The sequence below is a fragment of the Papio anubis genome, chromosome 9 (genome assembly GCF_008728515.1).
Source record: "Papio anubis isolate 15944 chromosome 9, Panubis1.0, whole genome shotgun sequence".
Classification (NCBI taxonomy): domain Eukaryota; kingdom Metazoa; phylum Chordata; class Mammalia; order Primates; family Cercopithecidae; genus Papio; species Papio anubis.
The window spans coordinates 65,934,181-65,948,001 of record NC_044984.1 but is presented as its reverse complement, the minus strand read 5'-3'; positions in this window follow the sequence as shown (position 1 = coordinate 65,948,001).

Below are 13,821 nucleotides of genomic sequence, written 5' to 3'. Positions count from 1 at the left end.
GTGTGTCATTGCCCTTCAGTGCATATTAACAGTAATTATACAGAACATTTTGAACAAGAGCTGGTCAAGAAAAGGCAAGCTTCTGATGAACATTTCTGATATTGTTTCTTTTTTGTTTAAAATTAGGACTATATCTTTCCAAGCTGTGATGCTTCTTAATGTAGGTGGTAGAGTCAAACTGAAAAAGAGCTTTTTCTTTCTTTCGTCTTTTTTGGGGGTAGAGGAGTTTATTCCATATGCCACCAGAATGCCCCCTTTCTACAGGTGTTCCTCAGTTGCATGTTTCACTATTGGGGAGAGGGGCGGTGAACAGCTACCTCAGGACATGCTGTTCCATCCTGTCCTCATTCCCGTCTTCCACTCTCATTCACATAACCTTCCTCACTACTTTTTCAGTACTACCTGATTTAGATTATGATAAATGTGAAAAGGTTTTTCAATTTTTTCTGACATCTTTGAGGTAGATAATGGAAACTTGCCTCTGTCTTCCACAAATGCTAAGATGGATATAGAGATTGTCTCCACTTCTCATTTGGTGACCTTCAAAAGAGGGACCCCACAACATGTTTTTCAGAAGCCTCATGAAGAGAATCAGGCATTTTTTCATTTCAGAATCCATTTGAGCTCTGTGCTAGGCATTGTCAATACAGAGAAAAGGGATCCCCTTTTACGTTCTAACAGAAGAGGAACGTATGCCAAGGAAGCATCTCCAAAGGGTATCTATCCTAACTTGAGTTAGAAGTTGGGAAAGGCTTCCTGAATGGAAGTTAATCACTGAGCTAAGGGAAAAAATGGAGGAAAAGTTGAGACCAATAATAATTTCAAAAATCGTGTCACTTCTATCTGCACATTTGGAAACCTGTACATTTTTTAAAAACTTTCTGAAAAGCTTTAACTTTCCAAATTCATTCACAACTGAAAATTCATTAAACATAGTAACAGATGTGTAAAACTCCATAGCAGCCTAACTGTTCAGAAGAGAGTGCCTTTGGGGCATCCTGTGCTTCAAAAGCCACATGAGCATGAGTGACTAGGAGTAATCCTATTGGAAGACCCAGTTTAAACAGCATTGATTTCCAAAGTCTGATTGTAATTGCAGCTGCTGCTACTAGCTTTTACTTTTTTCCCTCTCTCTAACTTCTTGGGTAATGCATGAATAAAATGTCACTTGCAACATTTATTATCTACAACTTGCAGAGCACTATTTCAATTCCAGTCTACATGGTTTTCCATTACTTTTTTTTAAACCTTTCCTATGGTGTTGAGCCATTACGTTTTAAGAGTCATGGTTATTTTTCTGTTTATATAGAACTACCCAAAGTGGGCCGGGGGTGGTGGCTTACTTCTGTAATCCCAGCACTTTGGGAGACCGAGGCGGGCAGATCACGAGGTTGACGGATCACGAGGTCAGGAGATAGAGACCATAGAGACCATCCTGGCTAACATGGTGAAACCCCGTCACCCCGTCTCTACTAAAAATGTAAATTAGCTGGGCGTGGTGGCGGGCACCTGTAGTCTCAGCTACTCGGTAGGCTGAGGCGGGAGAATGGTGTGAACCTGGGAGGGGGAGCTTGCAGTGAGCTGAGATTGCGCCGCTGCACTCCAGCCTGGGCGACAGAGCGAGACTCCATCTCAAAAAAAAAAAAAGTGGCCCAAAGTGTCTTCACTGCTTTAAACTGGTTTTTCCATATGACCCAATACCAGAAATGTTTTCAACCAATGTAAAGCTAATTAAAGCCAGGAATAAAATGATTCCGTTGAGGAACAACAATAACCAAAAAAAAAGTTTAAACTTAGAGGAATGTGTGCTTCCTAGTTTAATGGAAGGCAGAAGTTCCAGAGTATCTGAAGCCATTACTACTCTTAAGTGGTGGGTGCTGTGATTGATCTGAATTTTCCCTCCAGTGTAAGAATAAAACAATACAAAACAGTGAATAGAACGTTAAGAGTATGTGAGTTAATTGTATTTCAATTACCATAGAGTAACATGAATATTTTACGCAAGACTATATAATAAATTTTCAAACTATAAACAAATACGACTTTTCAAGGGCTGTCTTCTATGAATTAAGTAAAATTTTAAATTTAAACATGAAAACTATTTGCATAGCCTTTCTTAAAAAGTATATACATTTGCCTTTTGGGAATCTGAAAATCTCAAGACTGATTATCAAGTCCGTTGAAATCAAAGGTAGGTTTACAATATTGTTTGGTCAGTCAAGCAGCTTGATTGCAAAAGTTCTTACCTAGCGAAAGTAAGCCATATGAAAGAGAATGATAGCCAACAGTCTAAAGGAGCTGAATCAATTAGGAAGAATGACAGACTGGTGAGCTGTTTGCATTAGTGGACATAATCAGGGCATATGCTGCCAAGGCCAAAACAAACACTCAACTTGGCACATCATACAGTGAAATTTATGAGATTGCCAGGAGATAGATTTGACATTTCATACTGTTTGAAATGGAGCTACAAAGAAATAGTTTCAGGAAATGGAGAAGTGTGAACCAATGTGAGTGATGAAAAAGTGTGTATCTAAAAGATCTGGGTATTAGATTCAGCTCTACCATAAACTAGCTATGTAATTGTGACAGGCCATTTCACTGCCCCCTGTCTCTTTTTCTGCATTAAAATGGGGAATGATGTGTACTTACCTCAGGGGTGTTGAGATCAAATAATAGGAATTACCTTTAAAAAAAAAATGAGAAGTATTTTGAGTTTAGAATCATGTTCCAAAATTTTGAAAGCAGAGATGCTACAAAATAATAGTTTGCTTCCTCTGGACCTAATTTCTTTTCTTCTTTTTTTTTTTTAATTTTTTTTTTGAGACAGGGTCTCTTACCCAGGTTGGAGTGCAATGGTGCAGTCATGGCTCACTGCAGCCCCAACCTCCTGGGCTCAAGTGATCCTCCCACCTCAGCCTCATGAGTAGCTGGGATCACAGGCACACACTACCGTGCTTGGCTTTTTTTCTTTTTTTTTTTTTTTTTGTATTTGTAGAGACAGGGTTTCACTGTATTGGCTAGGCTGGTCTTGAACTCCTGAGCTCAAGCAGTCTAACTGCCTAGGCCTTCCAAAGTATTGGGATTACAGGTGTGAGGCACCATGCCCAGCCCTGGACAGAATTTCATTGCTGTCACTTGATAAAGAGCATATAACTCTACCAATGCTCAAGCATGAATTAGTTGCTGTTTGCAAGAGAGACAGCAGAAAATTGTAGTGTAGGCCAGGTACCGTGGCTCAGGCCTGTAATACCTGCACTTCGGGAGGCCAAGACAGGAGGATTGCTTGAGACCAGCCTGGGAAACAGCGAGACCATGTCTCTAAAAAAAAAAAAAGCTGCTGTCTAAATTCAGTGGCTCATTCCTGGCATTACCAAAATAACAGATAAAAATATCAGTTAAGAGATGGTCGGCCGGGCGCGGTGGCTCAAGCCTGTAATCCCAGCACTTTGGGAGGCCGAGGCGGGTGGATCACGAGGTCAGGAGATCGAGACCATCCTGGCTAACATGGTGAAACCCCGTCTCTACTAAAAATACAAAAAACTAGCCGGGCGCTGTAGCGGGCGCCTGTAGTCCCAGCTACTTGGGAGGCTGAGGCGGGAGAATGGCGTGAACCCGGGGGGCGGAGCTTGCAGTGAGCCGACATCGCGCCACTGCACTCCAGCCTGGGAGACACAGTGAGACTCCGTCTCAAAAAAAAAAAAAAAAAAAAAAAAAAAAAAGAGATGGTCTTGGCTGGACGCGGCGGCTCACGCCTGTAATCCCAGCACTTTGGGAGGCACTTAGCAGCTGCCCAGCACCTGCTAAGGCAGGCGGATCACGAGGTCAGGAGATCGAGACCATCCTGGCTAACGTGGTGAAACCCCGTCTCTACTAAAAATACAAAAAAGTTAGCCAACTTGGTGGCGGGCGCCTGTAGTCCCAGCTACTCGGGAGGCTGAGGCAGGAGAATGGCGTGAACCCAGGAGGCGGAGCTTGCAGTGAGCCAAGATCAGGCCACTGCACTTCAGCCTGGGCGACAGAGCAAGACTCTGTCTCAAAAAAAAGAAAGAGATGGTCTTGAGACAGGCGTGGTGGCTCATGCCTGTAATCCTAGGACTTTGGGAAGCCAAGTTAAGACGATCTCAAGTTTAGGAGTTTGAGACCATCCTGGGCAATATAAAGAAACCCCATCTCTTTAAAAACAAGGTCTTTAGGTTTTAAAGTCAAAAGGAATCAAAATTTAGTCTGCTCCTGTTTTCCGTTCTCAGGATTCTCAGCATGTTGGCTGTATTCCCTTTGTGGTGAAATAGAGGATAAAAACTACCCCTTAATTCAGTACTCAGAATTTAAGTGTAGAGAGTATCTTAATAATCGAAGCCACTTTCCACACTTTTTTGTAGTTGCCTATAAAAGAACATGAGAGTGTTGACCAGTTAAGTTTACTTATTTTGTAGGCAGCAGTCATAAAATGACCTAACCAGGCAAGAGGACTTGCATAGAGTTTGCATATAAGATAATAATCCAGGAACATACTTTTAAGAGAAAAGAATTGCTGGGTTTTTTAAACCATAATTAGACCAAATTTGGCTGAAGCTCTGGCCCAGTGATGAAAAATCAGAGAATGCAGAACAAGGGGTAATTGGTAGTGTTCACTTGGTGATTAATACTGTTCTAAATAAAAGTAATATCTAATTTGGGGGTGGAGAGGAAAGGATGTGAGTCAAAATAGCCAGTAGTAAAATCCAAGGCTTACAATTCAATGTGAATGACGCTTTCTATATTAGAATTGACAGATGAAAATAGCAGTGGTTTCAAAGTTTCAGTAGGGTGGACCAGGGCTGACTGTATGATACTCCACTGTAACAGAGACCTAGGCACCTGTTTGTCCTGTGTGACCTCCTTTCCCAAAAGGGGTGCTACATATGGTTGTGTTAGTCATGTCCTGTGCAAGGACACATGGCCAAAGGCTGAACTAGCAGGGGATGAAATTAATTCCAAAGCACCTAAGGCACCAGTTGAGTCAGCATGGAGGAATGGTGGCCTTTTAAAAATCCACACAAAGGGATCATTAAGAACCCAAGCTCTATGGGGAGGGTTGGCGTTTTTCCAAATTGCACAACAGCACCACGTGGGCTGGTGGTCCTGATGATTCTAGATGGTTGCTCCACACCCAAGCTCTTTTGTTCACATTCTATTTAGCAGGAAGGAAAAATGAAGGGAAGCAAGACCCGCCTCCTTTCTTAAGAGGACTCAGAAGCTGAACATGCCACATTTGCTTTTGTCCGATTGTTCAGAACGTAGACGTGGCCACTGCAGGGAGGCTGGGCAATGTGGTCGTTATTTTGAGTAGCTCCGTGGACCACATAAATTCAAATATGAAAGGGAATACGTATCTAAGGAACAACTAAATATGTGCCACACTACCATCAAGTGGAGTAAACAAACTGTAGAGTGGAGTTAGTGGCTTCAACCTAGCTTTTTTGGAGGCCTAAAAAAGTTTTAAATAGTGAACCTGTAAAATCTCTTCTAGTTCTCTAATTCTACTCTATAATCTTGAGTTTGGAAGAGGGAAGCTAAAATCACATTTCCCAGACCTAGCTGGTCTGGAAATTTAATAAACGGTCATTTAATAACAACTAACACTTTGTTGAGATTTTAGTCTGTCACACCATTGTAAGTGCTCAAGGAATATTTATTTACATTTTCACAACAACCCTATGAGATATTGCTGTAATCTCCATTTTACAAATGTAAATTGAGTCATGAGAAATTAATTAACTCAGCCAGGTCACAAAGATAGTAAATGACAAACCCAGGAAGTTGACTTCCGAGTGCCTGCCCTTAATTTGCAACCTAAAAATCCCCTAGAGTAAAACTGGTCCACTGAGAAGCAATCCTGAGAACTTTGAGGGAATTATTGAGAAAGAGGCACTTTCTTTTTGTTACTAATCTACACTAAGTTAGGGGAATGTAAGCCTGGAACAGTGGGTAGTTGCCTTGACACAGCACTGTTAGAGCCCCCTGGAAGTGAGGCCCAAGAGGAAAGCAGAGCCAAGAGCTGAGGAAAGACATTCTTGGTAATAGCAGAATTTGTTGTGTCTGAAATCAGATAACGCTGAATTCTTCAGGCATTTAAATGTTTTCATTCTCATTGACTACCTCTTCTCCCCATTTGAAAAATTGACCTGGCTTTGCACAGTGTTTCACACCTATAGTTACAGCTACTCAGGAGGCTAAGGTGGGAGGATCATTTGAGCCCAATTCAAGGAGGCAGTGTGCCACGATCACATCTGTAAATAGCCACTGCACTCTAGCCTGGGTAACATAATGAGACTTTGTCTCTAAGAAAAATTTAAAAACTAAAAATCGAGCTTCTAAGACTCAGTATAGGTTCCTGTCCTCTGAAAACACTAAATTTAAACATTTGTGGGTGTATGCCTGCAGAATGTAACATCACTGATTAAGTCATTGGACAATCAGGACAAAAGATGGTGTAAGTTCTTAGAATTGTATGAATTGTGATCTAAGTTGAGAGGTATGGAAGTGAGAGAATTGCATATTTAGATATGTAGGGGGTAGGGCTGAGAAGTTTCAGGAGGGAAATAAATATAGCCATAGTGCTTAAATTCTTTTTGGATTTTCCTTGGATTGAAAACTTGGCTGTATGATTAGGAGAAAGTTCACTTAATAATTCTTAAGTCAACATTTCTTCATTTTTAAGATGGGATTAGTACTAGTGCTTATTTCACCTGAAGTTGTCAGGATAAAATAAGAGCATACTAGTAAAGGGCTTAGCCATAAGAGATGTGTGATAGTAGAAGCTATTTGAGGATAGAAGGCTTGGAAATGTGGGTTAGGGCAGTGTTTCATAATAATAAGAAAAGGGTGGGCAGGTGCAGTGACTCATGCCTGTAATCTCAGCACTTTGGGAGGCTGAGGTGGGTGGACCACTTGAGATCAAGAGTTCGAGGCCAGCCTGACCAACGTGGTGAAACCTTGTCTCTACTAAAAATACAAAAATTGGCCGGGCATGGCGGCTTGCGCCTGTAGTCCCACCTACTCAGGAGGCTGAGGTGGGAGAATCGCTTGAACTCAAGAGGCAGAAATTGAAGTGAGCCAAGATTGTGCCACTATAGTCCAGCCTGAGTGACAGAGCAAGACTCTGTAAAAAAAAAAAAAGGAATAAAACAACTTATTAGTGGTGGTGGGGTCTCATTGCTTGATAAAACTTTTCACTAGAGGAAGAAGAACAAGTAGAGACCAAAAGTGGAATAATTGAGTTTGAACCGTTATTTGGTGAAAGAAAGTTCTAGTAAAGGTTTGGAAACTAGTATTGATGGATGGGATGGCACTTGCAAAGAGATGAAAAGAGAATACGGCTTTTTCCGTTGGAGATTCCCTGGTGTAGGGAATGTGCTAAAAAGACTACAGTGATCTAGGCCTTTGCTGCTCAGTGTAGTTCTGGATCTACAGCATCAGGGTCATCTGGAAGCTCGTTAGAAATGCAGAATCTCAGGCCCTACCCAGACCCACTGAATCAGAATCTGCATTTTAATAAGATCCCAAGGTGATCTCATGCGCATTAAAATTTGAGAAGCACTGCTCCAGGCTAGAGAGCAATGCATGGATTTCCATTGTTTAAAATGCAAAAGAATGAAGAAATGTGGTCCCAAATCACTGGGACATCTGTTTTAATATCTGTGATACAGTAGCAACAAGTTGCATAGTCTTCTTTAGGCTTACTGTTTCATTATGCAGTGTGTGCCTGCCAGGTTTCAGAAACACAAAACTAACCACTAATTTTCATCCTTATCAATGCTCTTTCCTCCAAAACTGATGCTAAGGAATACTTCTGGCTTCCCAAGTTTTAAATATTGAAGTGCTCTTGAAATTTAAGTGAACTATAACTCCTTGCTTACCCACAGTATTAGTTATCTATTGCTGCATAACTATCCCAAAACTTACCAACCTAAAATAACAAACATGTGTCACAGTATCTGTGCTTGGCTGAGTGATTTGGCTAAGGGTCACTTGTGAAGTTGAATCAAGCTATAGGCTGGGGCTTCAGTCAGTCATCTGAGGTTCCACTGGGGCTGAAGGATCTATTTCCAAGATTGCTCATACAGTTGTTTGCAGGCCTCAGTTTGTCACCATATAGATGTCTCCCTAGGCTGCTCGAGTGGTTTCATGGCAGGACAACTAGTTTTGCTCAAATTTAGTGTGCTGAGAGAGGAAAAAAACAGAAACTTTGGTCTGATAACCTAATCCTGGAAATGACAAGTATTAATCCATTTTCACACTGCTATAAAGAACTGCCTGAGACAGGGTGATGTATAAAGGAAAGAGGTTTAATTGACTCACAGTTCAGCATGGTTGGGGAAGCGTCAGGAAACTTACAATCATGGCAGATGGAGAAGGGGAAGCAAGGCACCTTCTTCACAAGGCAACAGGAAGGAGAAGTGCTGAGCAAAGGAGGAAGAGCCCCTTATAAAAACATCAGATCTTGTGAAAACTCACTCTCACGAGAACAGCGTGGAGGAAATGGCCCCCGTGATTCAATTACCTCTACCTGGTCGCCTCCTTGACATGGAATTATGGGGATTACGATTCAAGATGAGATTTGGGTGGGGACACAAAACCTAACCATATCAACATACTATCACTTCTGCCATATGCTGTTAGTCACACAAACCAAACCTACCTAATACAGTATGGGAGGGGATTACACAATGGTGTGAACACCAGTGAATGAAGATCACTGGGAGGTTGTCTTGGAGCCTGGCTACTACAGTGATGGGAAAAGCACTTTGCTTTGTGCAACCAGACTCATCAATAGCTCCAGGTGCAGCTTATACAGCTGGGAGCCTCTTTAGTCTCTATGGAGAGGACGGAGTGAAACAATGAGTGACTTGCAGATCTCACACCCATATTCACATTACTTCTAGGGCTGCTGATCCAATCAGAAATGGATTTTAATCTTGCTTGGATGGGGGAAATAGGGGAGTATGAAAGCAAAGAGCACCTATTTGGTTGAGACTGCCTTTACATTTCAAAAAAATTTAATGCAGAGTAGTCTCATCAGTTCTTTAATTCATAATTGTATCAACATTGGGGAAGGATGTTTTGCTGGAGAGTGGTCAGACTAACTCTTTGAAACAGGTCGTATCTACTAGGCATACTGACTTTCCCATGTCAAAACTTGGTTTTTTGTTTTTTGTTTTTTTTTTTGGTCTAGAGCCAAAGAAGCAATGAGTGATGTGTATAACCAAATGTTGGGATAACTCCTTTTATCAATAGGCTTGCATCCATTTCTCTTTATCCTGATGCTTCTTAATCAGCTCTGTGCAGCTTTACTCTCTGCAATTCTCCATACTTAACCATGCACATAACCAGCCCAACACACTGTACATCCTACGGTCCATAAACTCTTAAAATTAGAAAAATAAATTATATAGAAGAGTTGTCAATCTCCACTGAAATTTGGCTGGGATAGATCGCTCCAGTCATACATTAAAAATATTTAAATTTCCTTCTATTACAAAGGTATTCAGAGAAAAATCTCTGAATATTCCAGAGATTGCAGAGTGTAAAATCAGCTAAACAATCTTTATCTAATTATTGTAACAAAACAACATACCAGGAATTCTTATTTTGCCATTGGGAAATAAAGTTATGTTGGCAAATAAAATTATGTTAATCTGAAGCAATGACATTTGGTCCACTTTAGATCAAAGGCCCCTCTGTACCCCAGAGGGCCAATTCTGCTCTTGTTAGGACAAAAGGCTTGGGTAAAAAGTACAAGTATTTCTTTTTCTTTTTTGTGGGTCACCTTCTTGTTGTTGCTTCCAATAAACCTCTCAGTGGTTAGCAAGTTTTAACCAGAATATCAAGCAAGATCATTTTCTTACTATGAAATGGAGATTTAAAATTTGATAAGTTAGATAAGTATCAGGTATACAGGAACAGCATATTACTCCAATGAAAATACAACCTTTCGCATAATTAATATATCTCCATGACGTATATTACTGTTTTTTTATTTTTACAGTTAATTGGTGTCTTAGTTCATTCAAGATGCTATACCAAAAATACCATAAACTAGGTGACTTATAAACAACATTTATTTCTCACAGTTCTGGAGGTTGGGAATTCCAAGATCTATGAGCTGGCAGAGTTGGTGTCTGCTGAGGGCCCATTCTTCATAGATGGTACCTTCTATCTGTGTTCTCATATGGTGGAAAGGCTATTTGGGGCCTCTTTTCTTCTATCTGTGTTCTCATATGGTGGAAGGGCTGTCTATCTGGGGTCTCTTTTACAAGAGGACTCATCCCATTGATGAGGGTTCTGCCGTCATGACCTAATCACGTCCCTAAAGGCCTTACCTCCTAATTCCATGACCTCAGGGATAAGGATATAACACATGAATTTTGGAGGGACACAAACATGCAGACAATAGCAATTGGAAAGTGAACTTTGCTGACAGACACAGTATAATATGATTGTATCAACTCCATTTTACTGATGAGCACTTTGAAGAAAGGGAGCTAAAGAAAATTGCCAGGATCGCACAACTTTTGAAAGTTGGAGTTGGGACTGGAATCCAGGTGTTTTGGTTCATTTTATCTTGCTATAACAGAACACCACAGGCTGGGTAATTTATAAACAATGTAAGTTTATTGGGCTTATGGTTCTGGAGGCTGGGAAGTTCAAGATTGAGGGGCCGCATCTAGTAAGGACTTTCTTTCTGTGTCATCCCATGGCAGAAGGCAGAAGGGCAAGAAAGCACAAGAGTGTGAGAGAGAGCCCAGAAGAGGGCCAAAGTCATCCTTTTATTAGGAATCCACTCCCTTGATGGACAGCATTTATCTCTTCATGAGGGAAGAGCCCTCATGATTTAATCACCACTTAAAGATCCTACCTCTTGGGAGGGGAACAAGGGTTAAAAAACTAACTATTGGGTATTCTCCTCAGTACCTGGGTGATGGGATCAATTATCCCCCAAACCTCAGCATCACACAATATAACACAGGTCACAGACCTGCACATGTCCCCCCTAAATCCAAAAAGAAAGTTGACATTATTTTTTAAAATATATATATTTATGAGGAAAAATGTAATGTTTTGCTACATGTTTACAATGTAGAATGACCAAATCAGGCTAATTAATAAAATAGCCTTATCACAGTCTATCTTTTTTCTTTTTTTTTTTTGAGACAGAGTCTCGCTTTGTTGCCCAGGCTGGAGTGCAGTGGCACGGTCTCGGCTCACTGCAAGCTGCGCCTCCTGGGCTCACGCCATTCTCCTGTCTCAGCCTCCTGAGTAGCTGGGACTACAGGCGTCCGCCACCATGCCCAGAGAATTTTTTGTATTTTTAGTGGAGACGGGGTTTCACCATGTTAGCCAGGATGGTCTCAATCTCCTGACCTCGTGATCCGCCGGCCTTAGCCTCCCAAAGTGCTGGGATTACAAGCGTGAGCCACCGCGCCCGGCCCACAGTCTATCTTTAAATAATACACTGCAACACCCATATTATAAGAACCCTATAGCAGCATATTTGCATTTTTTCTTTGTCATCATTTGCACTATTATTCTCAAATATTTTACTTTTACATCTATTCTAAACCTCAAAATACACTCTTAATATTTTTGCTTTAAATAATTATCTCTTTGCCAGATTTGTTGAATTATAATTGGTATACAGAAAACTGCACATAATTAATATATACAATTAGGCAAGTTAGTAGACATTACCATCACTGCAATCCAGATAATAAACAAATCTGTCATCTCATAAAAGAAAAAAAAATCTCGACTCTTAACATTTGCATTGGGGATTAAATTTCCAAAACATAAACCTTGGAGGACATTCAAACCATAGCACCAGGCTACTTGGATTCAAAGTCTGAATGCTCAGTCACTGTATTATATTACCCCTGAAGGTACCCACCCAATGAATGTTTACAGAATAGTTACATTTTTCTAAATGTGTGCTACATAAATTTTTTATAGACAAATTTTTTAAAAATACAAAAGGATATTTATCCAATTCTATAAATATTTCTCCTAGTCAATGCTTTAGCCAACATTTTTACTCATTTTTTAAAAATATGAAATGAAATGTCATGCCTCCACTACTCCCCTTTACCCTGGACTCAGGATAACCACTTTTTCTTTTCATTTCCTATTCTCCCATGCCCTAGGAATGATAGCTCAATTCTCTCTTAAGGTCTACTCCTGTAGTCAGTACAGCGGTTCTTCAACTTAAACCTGCATCAGAATCACCTGGAGGCCATATGAAAACACAGATTGCTGGACTCTACTTCCAGAATTTCTGATGCAGTAAGACTGGAGTGATGCCTGTCATTTCTAACAAGTGTGCATTTCTAACAAGTTCCCAGGGACCATACTTTGAAAATCACTAGTGTAGCTGTTAAAAGAAATGTCTTTGAGACCTGTCTCCCCTATTTACTACGTAAATGATCTTAGGCAAGTTAACAAATCTTTGTGCTATTGCTTAATCTACAAAATGGCAGTGATAACAAGACACATCTCATAGGCTTGTATCCTAATTAAGTGACATATTGTGCATAAAGCACCCAACATACAAGTCCTTATAATAACTATTATGACAGGCTGGCTTTTCTAGATAAGCATCCACTTAAAATATATTTAATAATAAAATAATAGTTATTAGCAGTAAAAAGGTATTCCTCATTCTTTTTGTTTGTTTGTTTTTGAGACAGCCTTGCTCTGTCACCAGGCTGAAATGCAGTGGCATGATCATGGCTTACTGCACCCTCAACTTCTTGGGCTCAAGAGATCCTCCTACCTCAGCCTCCTGAGTAGCTGGGACTATAGGCGTGTACCACCACGCCCAGCTAATTTTTACGAATTTTTGGTAGAGATGTGGGTCTCATGTTGCCCAGGCTGGTCTTGATCTCCTGGGCTCAAGCAGTCCTCCTGCCTTCGCCTCTCAAAGTGCTGGGATTACAGCATGAGCCACCACGCCGAGTTTATATGCCTCATTCTTGATACTTCCTTCTCTGTAGAGGGAGCTCCCTTAATGTCACTATCCCGGCCTTTTGGTATATTCATTCACTGTCTTCTCCCAGGGGAGCAGGAATAATAGATTTTATTGGAGCATTTGGGAAAGGAATCTGGCCTGCTTGAGTAAGCCCCTTCCTCTTTTTTTAAAAAATTTTGGAATGAGGTTGTCCACTTGGATCTAAGTTCTGCAGCTCCAGAATTATAGGGCGTCTTGCCTCCCAGTGGGGAGGCTATGGCCATCCAATGCTGCCAGCGACTGGGAAAAGAATATGACTAGCTCTGGAGAGCGCATTGCTGAGATACTTAAGACACACTCTAAATATTAAGCTTATGATTAAGAAATGTGGCAGATTGATACGTATCTGCCTTATTATTTTTTCTTGTTTCTCACTGTTTAGAACTCAGGCCAAGGGAAAGGATGCTATTTGTCAGAACCTTTCAAATCCAGTACGAGGTCTGAATCTTCAGCTATGTGGTATTTTTGTCTTGATAGATTATTGAGGTTTACAGAGGCTGTGTCCACAGATGAGTGTATGTTTTCATATAGACTACCCTGGTCTTTAGCAAGTCTAAGATATTCGAAAGCTGAGAAAAAACAGGGTCTTTTGGGAACATGACATGACAGAGCCTTCTAGAGACCAAATCTCCTTCTCCTCCTGGTCCCGGGAAGATATCTCCAGAAGCTGGGAAACAGCTTTGTGAAGGTGGAATAAAACCGCCCTGTCTGCAGTTGAGATCCTTCTCTGAGAGGACAGCCACATTTCTGGCTTATCACAGTCCCACGGGGTAAGC